Source organism: Humulus lupulus, chromosome 3, assembly GCF_963169125.1.
Source record: "Humulus lupulus chromosome 3, drHumLupu1.1, whole genome shotgun sequence".
NCBI classification, from domain to species: Eukaryota; Viridiplantae; Streptophyta; class Magnoliopsida; order Rosales; family Cannabaceae; genus Humulus; species Humulus lupulus.
The window spans coordinates 280,507,682-280,526,170 of record NC_084795.1 but is presented as its reverse complement, the minus strand read 5'-3'; positions in this window follow the sequence as shown (position 1 = coordinate 280,526,170).

Here is an 18,489-nt window from a genome sequence, read left to right as displayed (position 1 = left end):
TATGCAAGACACCCCCACACTTTGAAGTACCATATGTTGGATTTTCTTCCTTTCCATAAATCATATGGAGATATCTCATTTTTCTTCATCGGTATTCGATTAAGAATGTGACAAGCGGTTAAAAGCGCTTCACCCCATAAGTTGAAGTTCAACTTAGAAAACACCAACATATAATTTATCATCTCTAGATAAGTCCTATTTTTCCTTTCGGCAACACCATTGTTGTAAATCCTATAATTGGCATTTTTATAGAAATATATTTTTCTTAAAAGATAAATTGGTGGATTTAGTTGTTTCCCTTTATTATAATATTCGGAAATGTTTGGTTTCCCTTATTATAATTTTCAGAAATATTTGGTTTCCTTTTTTTTGTGAATTTTGGTTTCCTTATTGTCTCATTTTGCTTTTAAAGGGAAAAAGTATATTACAAATATTCGGTACTTACCCAAAGTTGTTTTTGGAATATTTTGCTTATATATTTTTCGTGCAGCTCAAGGATTGCAATCAGGAAACTGATTCTTAATGTCATTAATTATTGTTTCCTTTTTGAGCTTGTTTTTTATCCGACACAGGTCTGAGCTGTCCCCACCGATATCGCATCTGTCGGATCAGTATTTTCTAAAAAAGGCAACTCTTCATCAATCAAGAATAACTACTATGATTCTTGCCTTTATTAGAAGAATTCTTTCTCTGCCTTTGTGAGCTCGAAAAAGGACTCTATAAATAGGGGTCTAAAGGCAGTGAGAAATGTGAACTCTTTGGCGCATTATTCGTGAGCATTATTGTAATATTTGTGAGAGTTCCTCTTTGTATTCAAGATCATAAGTATTCACATGATCTTGTAGTAATATGTGTGTTTAGTTTTTAGTGGTGAGTTTATACCATGTTTGTGAGTGAATACACATTGTAATTTGAACACAACGTTTGTAGTCTTCGGGAGAAGATTTTTACAAGTCTTGCGTCGGGAGGATGCAAGCCCTCACTGACCATTGAAGGGAGTTCAAGTGGTTGAGCGTTTCAATCAAGATCAGATTAGTGAAGAGAAGTACAACAAGTTGCGGCAAATCTCAAGAGGGAGTCTTGTTTTGTTTAAGTCAATGTTTTTGTACTTGTGATTCTTTATTAATTGGTTTTATTCTCTGGGCGTGGCCCCAAGGAGTAGGTTATCCGAAAGGGTTTCTGAACCTTGTAAAAATTCGTTGTGTTCTTTATTGTTTTGCTCTGTCTTTTTATTGTGTTCAGTTTCTGTCGTGACAAGTTTGGTTTCTGTCCCGACAGAACTGTAATCTGTGTAAACAGTTAATTACCATTCTGCACTTTAATTAATTTACTTGGTTTAATTAATTTGGTAATTATTAAAAATGGAATTTCAATTGTGTTGTGGTGTATAAGGTGCAGTGCACTCATGAATTATACCATTTTCTTCACAAAATGTATTGAATTCATTAGAGAAGTATTCTCCTCCTCTATCACTTCTTAGCACCTTAATCTTTTTATTTAGTTGATTTTCAACTTCTAATTTATACAATTTAAAAGCATCAAAACTTTCATCTTTATGCTTTAAAAGAAACACATAGGTATATCTACTAAAATCATCTATAAAAGTAAGAAAATACATTTTACCACCTCTAGTTAAAACATCATTTAATTCACAAAGATCACTATGGATTAAATCTAGTAAATTAGATGATCTTTCTACACTAGGAAATGGTTTCTTAATCATTTTAGCCTTAACACATGTTTCACATTTACCATAGTTTTTAATATTGCATGCAATCATACCACAATTTACTACTCTTTTCATGGTAGAAAAACCTATATGCGATAGTCTAAGATGCCACAAAAATAAAGAATCATACTCAACAATATAGGCGGAATTAGCATTTTTATTGATAACATTGAAAGTTATATCATTGGTGCACAATTTAACCATACCCTCACAAAAGTACCCATTTCCCAAAAATACATTTGATTTGGTAAGTATAAGTTTACCGGACTCAAAAACGACTTTAATGCCGGGCTTGCCAAGAAAATCACCACTTACCAAGTTTCTACTCATTTCGGGAACATAAAGTACATTCACTAATGTAACTTTCTTGCCGAAGGTGAAGTAGACTTCAATAGTACCTTTGCCAAGTACCTTGGATTTGCTCTCATTGCCCATTTGAATCTCATGGTTGCCCTTTGACTCTTCAAAGGTCTTGAACAATGATTTGTCATAGGTGACATGGACGGTGGCACATGTATCATACCACCACCCTTTCACCTTGCCTTGGACCGCATTCACCTCACTAAGGGTAGCAACTATGTTTTCCTCTTGAGTTGCGTTCACCTTAGGCCCTTGTTGGTCTTTTCTATGCCTACACTCTCTAGCATAGTGACCATTTTTCCTACATACAAAGCAAGGACCTTTCTCGCCCTTAAACTTGTTTGGGTTGGTTTTTGGACCCAAAGGTTTCTCATTACCCTTTTCCCTTTGTTTTTGGAATGTTTTGGTTATGACACCGCATTTGCTTTAGAAGTCTCTCCATTAGACCCCTCCACAAGTTTATCTCTACATATCGATTCCTCTTCGATTCGAATATGTTTTTGGATTTCCTCCAAAGAATAATCCTCATTTTTATGAATGATTCTTTTCCTATAGCTCTTCCAAGTTGGTGGTAATTTAGCCACTATAGCACCAACTTGAAAGGCCTCGGGAAGCTCAATCTTTAACACTTTCAATTTATTAACAATAATTTGTAATTCATGAATTTGAGGAAGAATAGGTTTATCACCAAAAAATTTGAAATCGAAGTATTGAGATATCAAAAACTTTTTGGTACCTTCCTCTTCTGCCTTAAACTTTTTCTCAAGTGCATCCCATATCTCCTTGGCCGATTTGGTCTCGGTGTATAGGTCATAGAGCCTATCGGATAGGGCGTTGAGGATATGACCCCTACAAAGGAGATTGTCCTCCTCCCTCTTCCTTCTCTTCTCCACCTCCTCGGGAGTGTCTTTGTCGGATGGCTCGGCTAGAGGTGCCAAGGAAGACCCAAGGATGTAGGTGATTTTGAGAGTGGTTAGAAGAAACCTCACCTTGTCTTGCCACCTAGTAAAATTGGATCCATCAAACCTATCCAATCTCACTAGGTCTTGGTTTATGATCTTGATTGTTTCCCCTTCCATTGAAACAAAAAGGGATAAGCTTTTGAATGTTAGGAAAATATAAATTGCCTCAATGGAAATGGTAAGAAAATGTTACAACTCTATGCAAAATATTACAATAGACAAGGTTGATTAAATAAAGTGTTACAACTCTATAACTGAAAATACAAATAAAACAAATGAAATGAAGAAGATGATGAGGAAGAAGAGAATAGTAAAATACAACTCTAAGCAAAACGTTACAAATAAAATAAAGTGTTTGGACCAAATGAAAAGATTACAACTCTTAAACAAAATATACAAGTAAATAGAACAAGAGAATAAGAAGAAGAACAATAGAAAAAAAAAGAAGAACAGAAACACAAGTAAACTCTCACTTACACAACCTAAGTGAAGAGGGTTGGGGATCACCAACTTGAACAATGTTTAAAACCTTTGTCCAAAAGCTCATTTCCCCCTAACTCAAGCACTAAGGGATCTCTCTCAGATATTGGAAAAGCTTTCTGGAATTATCAAGCCTCAAGGTGTTTCTAGCCAAGTGCTCTAGTGAATAGAAAATGTTGTGTCTTACAAGTTAGCTATAGGCTCCTATTTATAGAGTTTAGAGACACCATTTGAATTTCAAATTCCACCAACCCCCATGGCTGTTACCAATGTTTAATTGGATTAATATAGAATTAAAAAAGAGATTTAGGAGCTCTTTGGGTTTTTTGAGCCGTTCAACAAAGATTGAAAAAACTGAAAATTTGGTCAGTTTTGGCCTGTGGCCGCGGCCAGAGACATTAGTGGCCGCGGCCACTGGTCTCTGACCCACAGGCCGCGGCCACTGACCAAATTCAGCACAAAAAATGTGCTGTTTTTCCAAACGGTTCCAAACCCTCCCAAATGATTTTGTAACTCCCAAAACACATTATTGGGGTTAAAATCATATCTCTAACAGCCATATCACATATGGCTTTATGAAATTCATCTCAATATTGTGTAACAACAATTTACACAATAAAGGGTAATATTAGTTACAAATTTGTAACACCAAATATGTTACATTATTTGGATATATCTCATATATCTAAATATTGTAACTCTCTATTATATGTTACAATATGTGACACACTTTGTCACATTTATTTAATCTAAAACATTATATTATAATATAATATAATTTTACATTATATTATAAAATAATATAATAATTAATGGTCCAAAGTCCAGAGTAGTTGGGTCATTACAACTCAATAATTTCAGGAAAAGAAAAAAAATCAGAATTAGAAAGGGAGATATACTCCAAAACTCTGGTAGTCCTCACGAACCCCAATGTCAAGAAGAAGCAGTCCCGCCATGTTTGAAGCTTGGACTTCCATCCTCGTCCTTGAAGCCCAAACCCACGCGTCCTCGCCCTTGAAGTCCAGAACCTTTGTCTTTGAAGCCATGAAATCAGATCTAAAACAACACGCACAGCCCAATCAAGACCCACACCCATAGTTGCCAGTTGTAGCATATCCACCCCATCCATCAGTCCGTCGTCGCCTGTGCATTCCTTGCACCCCCAAGCTGCAGACCCGCGCCATTTCCTCCGCGGCTAACCACATGCAACAAAAACGATGAGGAGTGCCTCACGTCGTTGCTCCTCCCCCGTGCTGCCCCAAGCTTCAGATCTGTGTCTCTAAGTTGCCCTGTGCTGCCTCACGTCTAGAAGCAAGAAGAAGAAGAAGGAGACGGAGAAAAAGATGAAGAGGGTGAAGATGGGTTTAGGGTATTTATGTTTTTTTTTTTAAGTTTTTGCTTTTTAATTTTAATGCTGTTTGATTTTGTTTTAGATTTTTAGAAAAAATAGGTTTTAGTTTTTTTTAATATTTTTTAATTGATTAAAATATTTTTTATTATTTACTATTTTCAAAACAATTTATATATATTTTTATAATTTATTTAGTTTATTAATTAATAAAATACGAGGGCATTTTGGTCATTATTAAAAAAAGTTTGACCGAAATCTGGTCTAGGGTACTCTTTTGTTCCATTTTGCAAAACACAAGGTCCAAATTGTCATTTAACAAAACACGGGGTTCGATCGGTAACTTTTGAAAAACATAGGGTCCAAAATGATATTCACCATTTTTCTTATTCTTCTTTTCATTTTTATTCATTCATCTGTTTTTTTTCCTTCATCATTTCTTTTGTTTTTTTTCGTACTTTTTTAGTTTTCTTTCCTCGATTTTTTTTCCTTCTTTTTTCTTCATATTTTTGCTTATTCTTTTCTCATTTCATTTTTTGCTTTTTTTCACACATATATTTTAACATTACATAATTATTTTACTATTTTTTTTTATTTATTATTGTAATTTTTTATAGTTTTTTTCCACTATATGTAAAAAAATTCAAATCATTTTTTTCCGCATTTTCTTTTTACTGTAACCCTTATAGGAACACCCAAATTTGGAAAGAAAACTAATAAAAATATGAAAACATGAATGGGTAACCAGTTACCTTGATGGGAACATTCAATTCTAAAAAAAAATTATATGAAAATTTGAATGGGTAACCACTTATCCTAGTGGCAACATCCAAATCTGGAAAAAAAAAATATATGAAACTTGAATGGGTAACTAATAATCCTGATAGAAACATCCAAATTCGGAAAGAAAAAAAAGAAATATGAAAATGTGAATGGGTTACTAGTTATCCTAATGGGAACATTCAAATCCGAAGAAATTTTTTTGATGAAAATGTGAATGAGTAACCAGTTACCTTAGTGAGAACATCCAAATTTGGAAAAAAAAAATAGATATGAAAACTTGAATGGATAAACAACAACCCTAATAGGAATATTCAAATTTGGAAAGAAAAAATAGATATAAAATACATGAATGGGTGTAAACATTTAAATTTGAAAAGAAAAAAAATGATATGAAAATGTGAATGAGAACCTGGTTTCCCTGATGGAAACATCCAAATTTTAAAAAAAATCATATGGTAACTAGTTACTTATGTTACTAAAATCATAGTTACTTATTCTTCATTTTTTAATGAAGCGTTCTTCCTCTTTTCCTTCAAATTTGATATTTTTTTTCATATTTAATATGAGTAACCGTCACTCCTCTTATAATAACTGGTTACCCCTCTTATGGTAGAAGGTTACTCCTCTGAGGGTAACTGATTACCCCTACTGGTACATGATATTTAACCTAACTCTATGATTTTATTTTTACATAATTGTCAAAGATCAATCAAGTAACTAGTTACCTTACCCAGAATTTGAAAAAAGAAATATATAATCTAAAAAAAAGGAAAAAATGTTTATAATAAATAAAAAAATAATAAACACAATTCATATTACAAAAAAAAATTGCAAAACAACCAAAGAAAAATTTAATATAAAAATAATATAAAAAACAAACAGGTTAAAAAAAAAATTACAAACATACCCTTCTAAATTAATAAAACTTGATTAAGAGTAAAAAATATGACATAAACCAACTTTTATACAAAATATAGAAAAATAAATCTATAAAAGTGAAAATTCTTAAAAAAAAGCCATAGATTAACTTTTTTTTTTTTAAAAAAGTCATATATTTGCACACGATTAAAAATCTCATATAAAATGTAATCTCATATATTTGGATTTTTGACTACGTTTTGTTGCTTGTGATCATGGACTTAATTTAGATGTATAGTGAATGTTGGTTTATAATTTGAATTTTATATGATGTTAACGACAAGATTTTGATTTATGCTATATTGTTTATATGAATGTATTTAGATTTTAATTAGTTAGTTAAAAAAAGTTTAAAACAAATTACTTAAACTTTTTTTTTTATTTTAATTTAGTTTTTGAATACATTGAATTTTAATGATTATTTTACTTTTACAACTAGATCTTAATAAAAAAAAATCGGTTTGAACAGTTTAAATTGCCCAAAATGCTAGTTACAAAAGTCGAGTTTTTAAAGATAGGGTAATTAGTGGCTAAAGGCCATGTTTTTTTTACAAGTATAGCATTTAAGTCTTTATCTTTTTTTTTTCTGGCAAAAGTCTCTAATATTACATAATTGATGCACATTTTTCCCAAACCGTTATCTGTTTGTTAAAATGAGGACTAAACATGAATGCTAGAGACTATTGCTGCTAAAAATTAAATGATTAGGAACTTGAATGCTTTAATTTTGAAAGAACGGGTACTTTAGCCACCAATTTTCATATAATTTATTTCTTTTAAAGAATATCAAATACTCTATAATTAACATATAAACAAACTTATTTCTTAGATTTTTAAGAGGTTATTGACTACCCTAGACAAGTTGTGGTTATACCAATGTATAATCTCATATTATTTTTTTAATAAAAAAATTACGACAAAATATTTTTTTACAATATATCAGTTTTTCTATATTTTCTTTACATGATTCAAATATTATATCTCTAAACATTTCTATTAATTAAAATAATAAAAAAGAATAAATAAAAACTAATAAATTTGGAGAGAGAAAGAAAGAAAATTGAATAATTTAAAAAAAATGTTTAAATGAACTCTAAAAATCTATAAATGTGGAGAAGTAAATTATAATTTTTAATTTACTTCTCCACATTCATAGATTTTTAGAGCTCCTTTAAACATTATTTAAAAAAATATTTATTCAATTTTCTTTCTTTCTGTCCCCAAATTTAATTTTTTATATTATTTTAATTAATAAAATTATTTAAAGATATAATATTTAAATAATGTAAAGAAAAAAATAGAGAAATTGATATATGATATAATATAAAACAAATTATTTTATCTTAATTTTGTAATTTAAAAAATTAATATGAGATTATACAGTGGTAGAACCACAATTTGTCTAGGCAGTTAATAATCCCTTAAAAAATCTAAGAAATAATTTTTTTTATATATTAATTATAGAGTATTTGATATTCTTGAAGAAAAAAAAATATAGGGAAATTGGCGACTAAAGTTCTCGTTCTTTCAAAATTGAAGCATTTAAGTTTTGATATATTTTTTTTGCGGCAATAGTCCCCAATATTCATGTTTAATCTCTATTGTATCGGACGAACAACAGTTTGAGAAAAATGTGCACCAATTATATAAGGTTGGAAACTTTTGCAAAAAAAAAAAAAAAAGACTTAAATGCTACACTTCTAGAAAAAAACAGACTTTAACTGCTAATTCCCCTATACCGATCGGTCGATTTTTGGATCAACATTGCAAACTACAAATTGAATATTAGATTTTTAAAGTGTAATAGTATGTCCAAGCCCACTATTGATCACCCCTAAATCAACATCTTATTTTCTTTTGGTGTTGGAGATTTTTTTTGAGAAATTATAGGAAGTGACCCAAAATGAAGGCATTAAGAAGCTAATGTCCTCATTTTTTAAATTGTAGAGAAATGATCATTTTATATTGTTGATTACCTAAATTGCCATTTTTTATAATTTATTTATTTAGGACTGTAAGACTTTAATATAGTGGTATATGTATATTAGTTTTGTTTAATTAGTTTTTATTTTAAAGTTATATTGATTTTTTAAGTTTTTTATACGTTGTTGGTATATTATTTTCCAATTAGTGTATATGTTTTTTATGGTATGGTATATAATTTTTTTTTGGTGATATTTAATTTATATTTTATTATACATAGTGGTAGTATATAATTTTGTATTATGGTATATACATTTTAATGGTAGTATATAACTTTGTTAGCATAGTATATACATTTTTGAGTAATAATTGTAATGACCCACTAATCTAGACTAATTGGACCATTATCGAAACTATACATAAAAACTTACATTTTACGAAAATACCATAATTTATTGAGTAACTTGAAAATAAGAGTTATTTACAAAGAAACAGAATACTAAGAAGGATTTTGGGATCCCATTGTCTTTAAAACAAAACAAGATTTAAAATAAAAGACATTACATAATAATGCGGAAAATACATGTAAAACCATAAAAAACATAAAAGGAGACTACATCCTCGAATCGATAACGCTCGGCCCCTTGACTCCATTCATCATCGATACACATCCTCCCAAGCATCACGAATCTTACCGCCTCTAAGCTTATTTTCCTGCACATAAACAGAAAGGAGTGAGCCTAATGCCCAGTAAGGAAAAACCTAACACATAGTCATATACACAATTTCATAAGAAAACATAAAGACTTAACATAATACATATAACATACACTTATTACAATGGCCATTATTACTTGGGGTCCCATAGACTAAACAAGCATATGCCCATGGGGTTAATGGGGTCCTACTAGCTAAGTAGGTCATATGCCCATAACCCATTTGGGGTCTTGTTAGTCATATGGGTCATATGCCCAAGCCTACATACACATATACATATCATAACACTTTTAATAACATAAACATATAGATAACATAAGCACATAACATATTAATTCTAGCCTATTTTCCTTACCAAAGTTACCGGGATAAAATGGACTGAGTTAGGACTTTTGGAACACTCCTAAAACCACAATGAACAAGGGTGAGTCTAAAGAAAGGAGATGAAATGAAAGAGAATAGGAAGACTAAACCATTAAATGAAAATATGCTTACCAACTTATATGCTTAAAAGCTTGGATTCCCTAACCAAAATAAGAATAAGGTTAGGGGACTGAGTAGAAGGTTTTGAGAAAAGAAATAACATAGAATACAGAAAGGACTAGAGTTTTGGGTTTACCTCAAAGATTGCAAGATCAATCTAACATCCACCGAAATACTATAGCACTCACTTACTTCCCAAGTGTTTGATAAGCTTATGATGTTTAAGCTTATAGTTTTTCCCCAAACCAAGTGTTTACACTCTCTCACTCACTTAACACTAGCAGCCTCTGAACTTAGAGCAAATGGTGAATAATGGCTGGGTACTAGGTCCTATTTATAGAGTTTGGGAATGAAAATATCTTGATTTTACTTGAATAAAAATAATGGCTTTTTAGGTGAAAATCATTTGAATAATCGTTCAGCAGAGGCTGAAGACTCGTTCAGAAGATGCTGGACTGTTGAAGGAGTTTGAATGGCTGAAGGGAAAAGAATTCAAATGTATTTGAATTCATGCTGGTGGAGGCGATATATCGCCCCCTATAGGCGATATATCGCCTGGACCTTTGTTCCCGAGGCGACCGTGCATCGATTCGTGTTTTCCGTATCTACGTGCTGCGACATATCGCCCCCTATAGCTGCGATATATCGGCATACGCTGAATATTTAAACACGAATTTACACATTTTTAGCTGAGTTTGAATGGAGTAAACAGCCTTGACTAAGCCCTCAACGTGCTCAAAGCTGCTGACTGACCCTATACATTCAAACTTTTACCCTTATTTAATTTAATCCTCAAAAATATTAAATCCTTAATTACCATTCAAAACATGTGCTTAAAATCCTATTGGTTGATGTCTAAACCTTATAATATAATAATATATTCCTTAATATCAGACACATTAATCAAACCTTAGGTTATACTTAATATTCTTAAACTATAGGTTAAACTTAGAAAATCTATAAGTACTACTATGAGTGTCCAAATAACTCCCGGTCTGAACCAAAAATCCAAAGTAACAATGATAACACTAAACATACTATAATACTACTAAACAATTAGCTAAGTAAAGTTCTTGGACTCTACAATTCTCCCCTACTAAAAAGAATTTCGTCCTCGAAATTTACTTACCAAATAACTCCGGATACCGGCTCTGCATGTCCTCTTCCAACTCCCACGTTGCCTCGCGTTCAGAACTATTGCTCCATAGGACTTTAACTATAGGAAAGCTCTTGGACCGTAACTGCTTCATCCCCCTATCTAGGATGCTAACCGGTCGTTCCTCGTAACTTAAGTCTTTCTGGAGTGCTATGGTATCGTACTTGAGGACGTGAGATGGGTCTGACACATACTTGCGTAACATCGAGATGTGGAAGACGTTGTGACTATCGGCTAGTGCTGGCGGTAGGGCTAGTCTATACGCAACTGGTCCCACTTTGTCCAATATCTCAAAAGGACCTAAGAATCGGGGACTGAGCTTGCCTTTCTTCCCGAACCGCTTGACACCCTTCATAGGAGATATCTTCAGGAAGACTTGATCTCCAACTTGGAACTCCACATCGCGTCTCTTGGTATCTGCATAGCTTTTCTGTCGGCTTTGAGCAGCAAGCATACGCTGTCTAATAAGCGTTACTGCTTCTTGAGCTTGCCTAACAGCTTCGGGCCCTAGAAGCTGCCTTTCTCCTACCTCGTCCCAGTGCAACGGTGATCGGCACCTTCTTCCATATAGCAACTCATAAGGTGCCATCTCGATCGTCGACTGGTAGCTATTGTTGTACGAGAACTCGATCAGCGGTAAGTACTTGTTCCACGATCCTCCGAAGTCAAGTACACATGCGCGTAGCATATCCTCTAAAATCTGAATCGTACGCTCTGACTGCCCATCTGTCTGAGGATGGAAAGCTGTACTAAGACTTAACTTAGTACCCATGGCTTGCTGTAAGCTTCTCCAAAATCTTGACGTAAACACTGATCCTCTATCTGATACTATCGTCTTGGGGATTCCATGCAATCGTACAATCTCTTGGATGTAGATGTCTGCATATTGGTCTGCCGTATAAGAAGTCTTAACAGGCAGAAAATGAGCCGACTTGGTTAGTCTATCTATGACTATCCAAGCAGAATCATGCTGCTTATTTGTCTTTGGCAGACCCGTCACGAAGTCCATGGCTATATCGTCCCACTTCCACTCCGGTATGCTAAGCGGTTGCAATAATCCTGCAGGCCGCTGATGCTCCGCCTTCACTTGCTGGCATACCAGACACTTAGATACATATTCCGCTATGTCCTTCTTCATCCCTGGCCACCAATAGACTGCCTTGATGTCATGAGTCATCTTGGTAGACCCTGGATGAACCGAGTATGGGGTGTTGTGCGCTTCTTCTAGGATCGTCTTCTTAATACTTTGATCGTCTGGCACGCATACCCGATCCTTATATCTCAATAAACCTTGACTGGATATTGAGAAATCTGTAGTCTTGCCTTCTCGGACTGCATTCATGTGCGTTGCTAGTGAATCATCATGTCTCTGACCATTCCGTATGTCTTCTAGCAGATTCGATTGGATAGACAAGTTAGCCAGCTTGCCTACAACCACTTCTATTCCGGCACTGATAAGCTCCTGCTGTAGTGGCTTTTCTATTCCGGATAAGGCTGCTAAGTTCCCATAACTTTTTCGGCTAAGTGCATCGGCAACTACGTTTGCCTTCCCCGGGTGGTATAGGATTTCGCAGTCGTAATCCTTTACTAATTCCAACCACCGGCGCTGCCTCATGTTAAGCTCCTTCTGAGTAAAGAAGTATTTTAAACTTTTGTGGTCCGTATAAATCTCGCACCGTTCTCCGTAAAGATAATGGCGCCAGATTTTTAACGCAAAGACCACCGCTGCCAACTCCATATCGTGAGTTGGATAGCGTTGTTCATACTCCTTTAACTGACGTGACGCGTAGGCTATCACCTTGTCATTTTGCATCAGTACGCATCCCAATCCTAACTTTGATGCATCACAGTAGACAACGAACTTGTCGTTGGGTGTTGGGACACTAAGTACTGGTGTTGAGCAAAGCTTATCCTTAAGCAACTGGAAGCTTTCCTCACACTTATCACTCCAGTTAAACTTTTGTTGCTTCCGGGTCAGGTTGGTGAGTGGAGTGGCTATTTTAGAAAAGCCCTCTACAAACTTTCTATAGTAACCTGCTAGCCCTAAGAAGCTTCTTACTTCCGACGCGTTCTTTGGTCTAGGCCAATCCTTCACGGCCTCTACCTTCGATGGATCTACTGCAACTCCGTCTTTCGATATGATGTGCCCGAGGAACGCCACTTGCGAGAGCCAAAACTCGCATTTCTTGAACTTCGCGTAGAGTTGGTGCTCCTTCAATCGCGTCAAAATCATCCTCAAGTGTTCCTCGTGCACCACTTCATCCTTGGAGTAAATTAAAATGTCGTCGATGAACACAACGACGAATTTATCCAAGTAGTCCTTGAAGACCCTATTCATTAAGTCCATAAACGCGGCTGGCGCGTTAGTAAGACCAAAAGACATAACCAAGAACTCGTAATGTCCATAACGAGTCCTAAAGGCTGTCTTGGGGATATCTTCTCCCTTTACCTTGAGCTGATGATACCCGGACCGTAGATCGATCTTAGAAAATACAGTCGCGCCTCGGAGTTGATCAAACAAATCATCAATCCGAGGTAGCGGGTATTTGTTCTTAATTGTTACTTTATTCAGCTCACGGTAGTCTATGCACATGCGCATACTTCCGTCCTTCTTCTTCACGAATAGTACCGGAGCTCCCCACGGTGAATGGCTTGGCCTAATGAAACCCAAGTCTAGGAGTTCTTGTAGCTGCGTCTTTAACTCCTTGAGTTCCGTAGGTGCCATCCGGTATGGTGCCTTAGAGATAGGCTCGGTGCCGGGTACTAATTCTATCGTGAAGTCTATTTCTCTAGTTGGCGGCAATCCTGGCAAGTCATCGGGAAATACTTCTGGAAATTCTTGTATGACTCGAACATCTCCAACTTTGAGTGATGTCTCCTTCTCCACATTCGTGATGTTGGCTAAGAATGCTTGACATCCTTTCTCCATCATTCTCTGAGCTTTGAGAGATGATACTAACGGTGTGCGTAGTCCTGAAGCTTGTCCCATGAAGCACAGTTTCTGGCCGTCAGGAGTCTCGAACATCACCTTCTTGCGTCTGCAGTCGATCGTTGCGCCATGCCGTGCTAGCCAATCCATGCCTAGTATGACGTCGAAGTCCTTGATCACCAGCTCTATCAGGTCTCCTTCTAGTTCCTTGTCCTCAATCTTGATTGGTACGCCTCGTATAATTCGTGATGATAGAACTACTTTGCCCGAAGGCAACTCGGTTGCAAACCTAGTTCTAAATCTTTCACTAGGTTTGTCTAGTTTATCTATCATTCCTAACGAAATATACGAATGGGTGGCTCCTGAATCAAATAATACATGACATAATTTATTGAGGATGGAAACCTGACCTGTGACCACCTTGTTGCTAGCATCCGCCTCTCCTTGGGTTAAAGCAAAAACCCGAGCAGGAACCATCTTTTCGTCCTTCTTTCCTTCCGGCTTTTGCTGAGGACAGTCTCTTTTACGATGCCCTTCTTGACCACAGTTGAAACACTCCTTGGTGTTGGCACGGCATTCTCCAGGATGCTTCTTCTGACATTTGGCACATGGCGGGTATTCCACGTAGCCCGACCTATTTCCCCCATTACTTGGTCGTGCCCTTTTATTGTTGTCGGCTTGCTTGTTGTCAGGATGCCTTCTCTTCTGTCCGTTACCGTTGTTGTTGGACTGACTGTTGCTGGACTGATTGTTGTTCCGACTGGCCTGAGGTTGGCTCTGCTGCCTAGGTTCCGGCTTGCTGGCTTCTTCTTTGCTCACGTTGGCTTGCAACCTTTCTACTTCAATTGCCGTCTCAAGAACGTCGGCATATGAAGTGTTTCCCGGGTTTGCTAGCTTCACCCCCATCTCAATCTTCGGGCGAAGTCCTCTAACAAACTTGTTCACCCTTAGATAGTCGGTTGGAACCAACTCTGCTGCGAACTTCGCTAAGCGATCGAACTGACGAGCATATTCCGCCACTGTTAAGTTCCCTTGCTTCAGATTGGTGAACTCCTCAACTCTCGTAGCAAGCACTGCTGAATTGTAGTACTTCTTGTGGAAGAGCTCCACAAATCGGGTCCACGTCATAGTGGCAGCATCGTGGGATTGCTGGACCAAATCCCACCATATCCTGGCATCTTTCTTGAGTAAAGATGAGACGCAGGATATGCGGTCAGCATTATTGAGGTTCATGTGGGCTAGGATCGGCTCCACATTCCTTAGCCATTCTTCTGCTTCAAAGGGGTCCGTAGTCCCTTCGAAGTTCGGAGCGTGCTGCTTGCGGAACCTCTCGTACACTGGCTCCATGTGCTGAACAGGATAAGGAGCGTAGTTCGTCATAGGCCATCCCCCATACGGACCAACTTGTTGGGGTGCTGGGGCCATTGGCTGTGGCTGCGGCTGCGGCTGTGGCGGAGGCTGAGGCTGAGATTGAGCCTGTTGGCGTTGTTGCTGCAGAAGTTCCTCGACTTGCTGTCGTAGTCTGGCAATCTCTGCAGTGTTGTCAGCTGGCTGTGCCGGTGCGTTGCGGCGAGCAGTAACACGTACTCTCCTTCGGCGAACGGTAGGGACCGCATTGGTCGCTGGAACATCGTTGGAAGCGTTCCCGTTGGTGCGAGCAGATCTTCGGAGAGACATCGTAGCAGAGTTCTAACAGTTAAAAGAAACATGTTAGAACTTTTTCCTAATAGGCTCTAAGGCAAAAACTTATTCTAAAACAAACATATCTCGGACCTATTTATTATGACTTTTTATGAAAAATTATATAGGTCTTTATTTATTATTAGAGTGGGTTTCTATACTTAGAAAAACAAGTCATATTTATTTTCTAAGTGTGTTTCTAATCATCCTATATGACTTAATTCTCAGGCTCGAAACTTATCTTTGTTCCAAAGTTAACCATATTGAGGGAGGGCTGGGATCAGTAAAATCGTTCCCACTACTAAGGCCCCCTAACTCTCAACAAGGAAACCAGGTTCATTGATTCGTATCCACCCTCACCGAACTCAGTCATTATTCATTTTATTTAGTATTTATTATGATTGTGAAAAAAATTTCAAACTCACACATGATATTCAAATAGCATGTTTATTCATTTGGAAAACAATTTCACTTATTACAATCATAACATAAAAGTAAATAAAACAAATAAAAACTACTAATCTAAAAATCGGGATCTTCTACATCCGATCCGTCATCTAACATATCATCATCTATAGCCTCATAGTCATCATTATCATGAGCATCAAAATGCCCTCTAGGAAGGTTTGTGAGAATCCTATTCTTTTGTTCCTTGGTGAATTGAAATTCAAATTTTGCGGTGAACCTAACTAAGAGGAAGTAGTATCTCATTGCTAATGGTGATTCATCCTCATCATTCATTTCTTCCCATATTTCTTCTAAGGCTGCTATTACAGGATGGAAATCTTTAAACAACCTAATCACTAATACATATTGTTCCGTTGATCTTAGCATTATTTGTTTAGCCTCTTGAAGGCCACCTATTGCTTGGTGAAACAAAAGCAACCTTCGTGTAATCCTTTCTAAGGCTCCTATGGTGTTTCTTGGCTCCCTTATTCTTTTTAAGGCCTTAATGGCTCGGATATCTTGGTAGGTTAAAGCTCCATTCATTTTTAACTGAAACATAAACACTAAAGTTGTTAGCTATACACATAGACAAAGTAACTTGTAACTTGTAACTTAAACACTTACTTGGCGGTCCGATTCGGAGCTTTGAGCATGTGTATCGAGGAGAACTTCATGCGAAGGAACCGTTTTCTCTGATACCAACTGTAATGACCCACTAATCTAGACTAATTGGACCATTATCGAAACTATACATAAAAACTTACATTTTACGAAAATACCATAATTTATTGAGTAACTTGAAAATAAGAGTTATTTACAAAGAAACAGAATACTAAGAAGGATTTTGGGATCCCATTGTCTTTAAAACAAAACAAGATTTAAAATAAAAGACATTACATAATAATGCGGAAAATACATGTAAAACCATAAAAAACATAAAAGGAGACTACATCCTCGAATCGATAACGCTCGGCCCCTTGACTCCATTCATCATCGATACACATCCTCCCAAGCATCACGAATCTTACCGCCTCTAAGCTTATTTTCCTGCACATAAACAGAAAGGAGTGAGCCTAATGCCCAGCAAGGAAAAACCTAACACATAGTCATATACACAATTTCATAAGAAAACATAAAGACTTAACATAATACATATAACATACACTTATTACAATGGCCATTATTACTTGGGGTCCCATAGACTAAACAAGCATATGCCCATGGGGTTAATGGGGTCCTACTAGCTAAGTAGGTCATATGCCCATAACCCATTTGGGGTCTTGTTAGTCATATGGGTCATATGCCCAAGCCTACATACACATATACATATCATAACACTTTTAATAACATAAACATATAGATAACATAAGCACATAACATATTAATTCTAGCCTATTTTCCTTACCAAAGTTACCGGGATAAAATGGACTGAGTTAGGACTTTTGGAACACTCCTAAAACCACAATGAACAAGGGTGAGTCTAAAGAAAGGAGATGAAATGAAAGAGAATAGGAAGACTAAACCATTAAATGAAAATATGCTTACCAACTTATATGCTTAAAAGCTTGGATTCCCTAACCAAAATAAGAATAAGGTTAGGGGACTGAGTAGAAGGTTTTGAGAAAAGAAATAACATAGAATACAGAAAGGACTAGAGTTTTGGGTTTACCTCAAAGATTGCAAGATCAATCTAACATCCACCGAAATACTATAGCACTCACTTACTTCCCAAGTGTTTGATAAGCTTATGATGTTTAAGCTTATAGTTTTTCCCCAAACCAAGTGTTTACACTCTCTCACTCACTTAACACTAGCAGCCTCTGAACTTAGAGCAAATGGTGAATAATGGCTGGGTACTAGGTCCTATTTATAGAGTTTGGGAATGAAAATATCTTGATTTTACTTGAATAAAAATAATGGCTTTTTAGGTGAAAATCATTTGAATAATCGTTCAGCAGAGGCTGAAGACTCGTTCAGAAGATGCTGGACTGTTGAAGGAGTTTGAATGGCTGAAGGGAAAAGAATTCAAATGTATTTGAATTCATGCTGGTGGAGGCGATATATCGCCCCCTATAGGCGATATATCGCCTGGACCTTTGTTCCCGAGGCGACCGTGCATCGATTCGTGTTTTCCGTATCTACGTGCTGCGACATATCGCCCCCTATAGCTGCGATATATCGGCATACGCTGAATATTTAAACACGAATTTACACATTTTTAGCTGAGTTTGAATGGAGTAAACAGCCTTGACTAAGCCCTCAACGTGCTCAAAGCTGCTGACTGACCCTATACATTCAAACTTTTACCCTTATTTAATTTAATCCTCAAAAATATTAAATCCTTAATTACCATTCAAAACATGTGCTTAAAATCCTATTGGTTGATGTCTAAACCTTATAATATAATAATATATTCCTTAATATCAGACACATTAATCAAACCTTAGGTTATACTTAATATTCTTAAACTATAGGTTAAACTTAGAAAATCTATAAGTACTACTATGAGTGTCCAAATAACTCCCGGTCTGAACCAAAAATCCAAAGTAACAATGATAACACTAAACATACTAT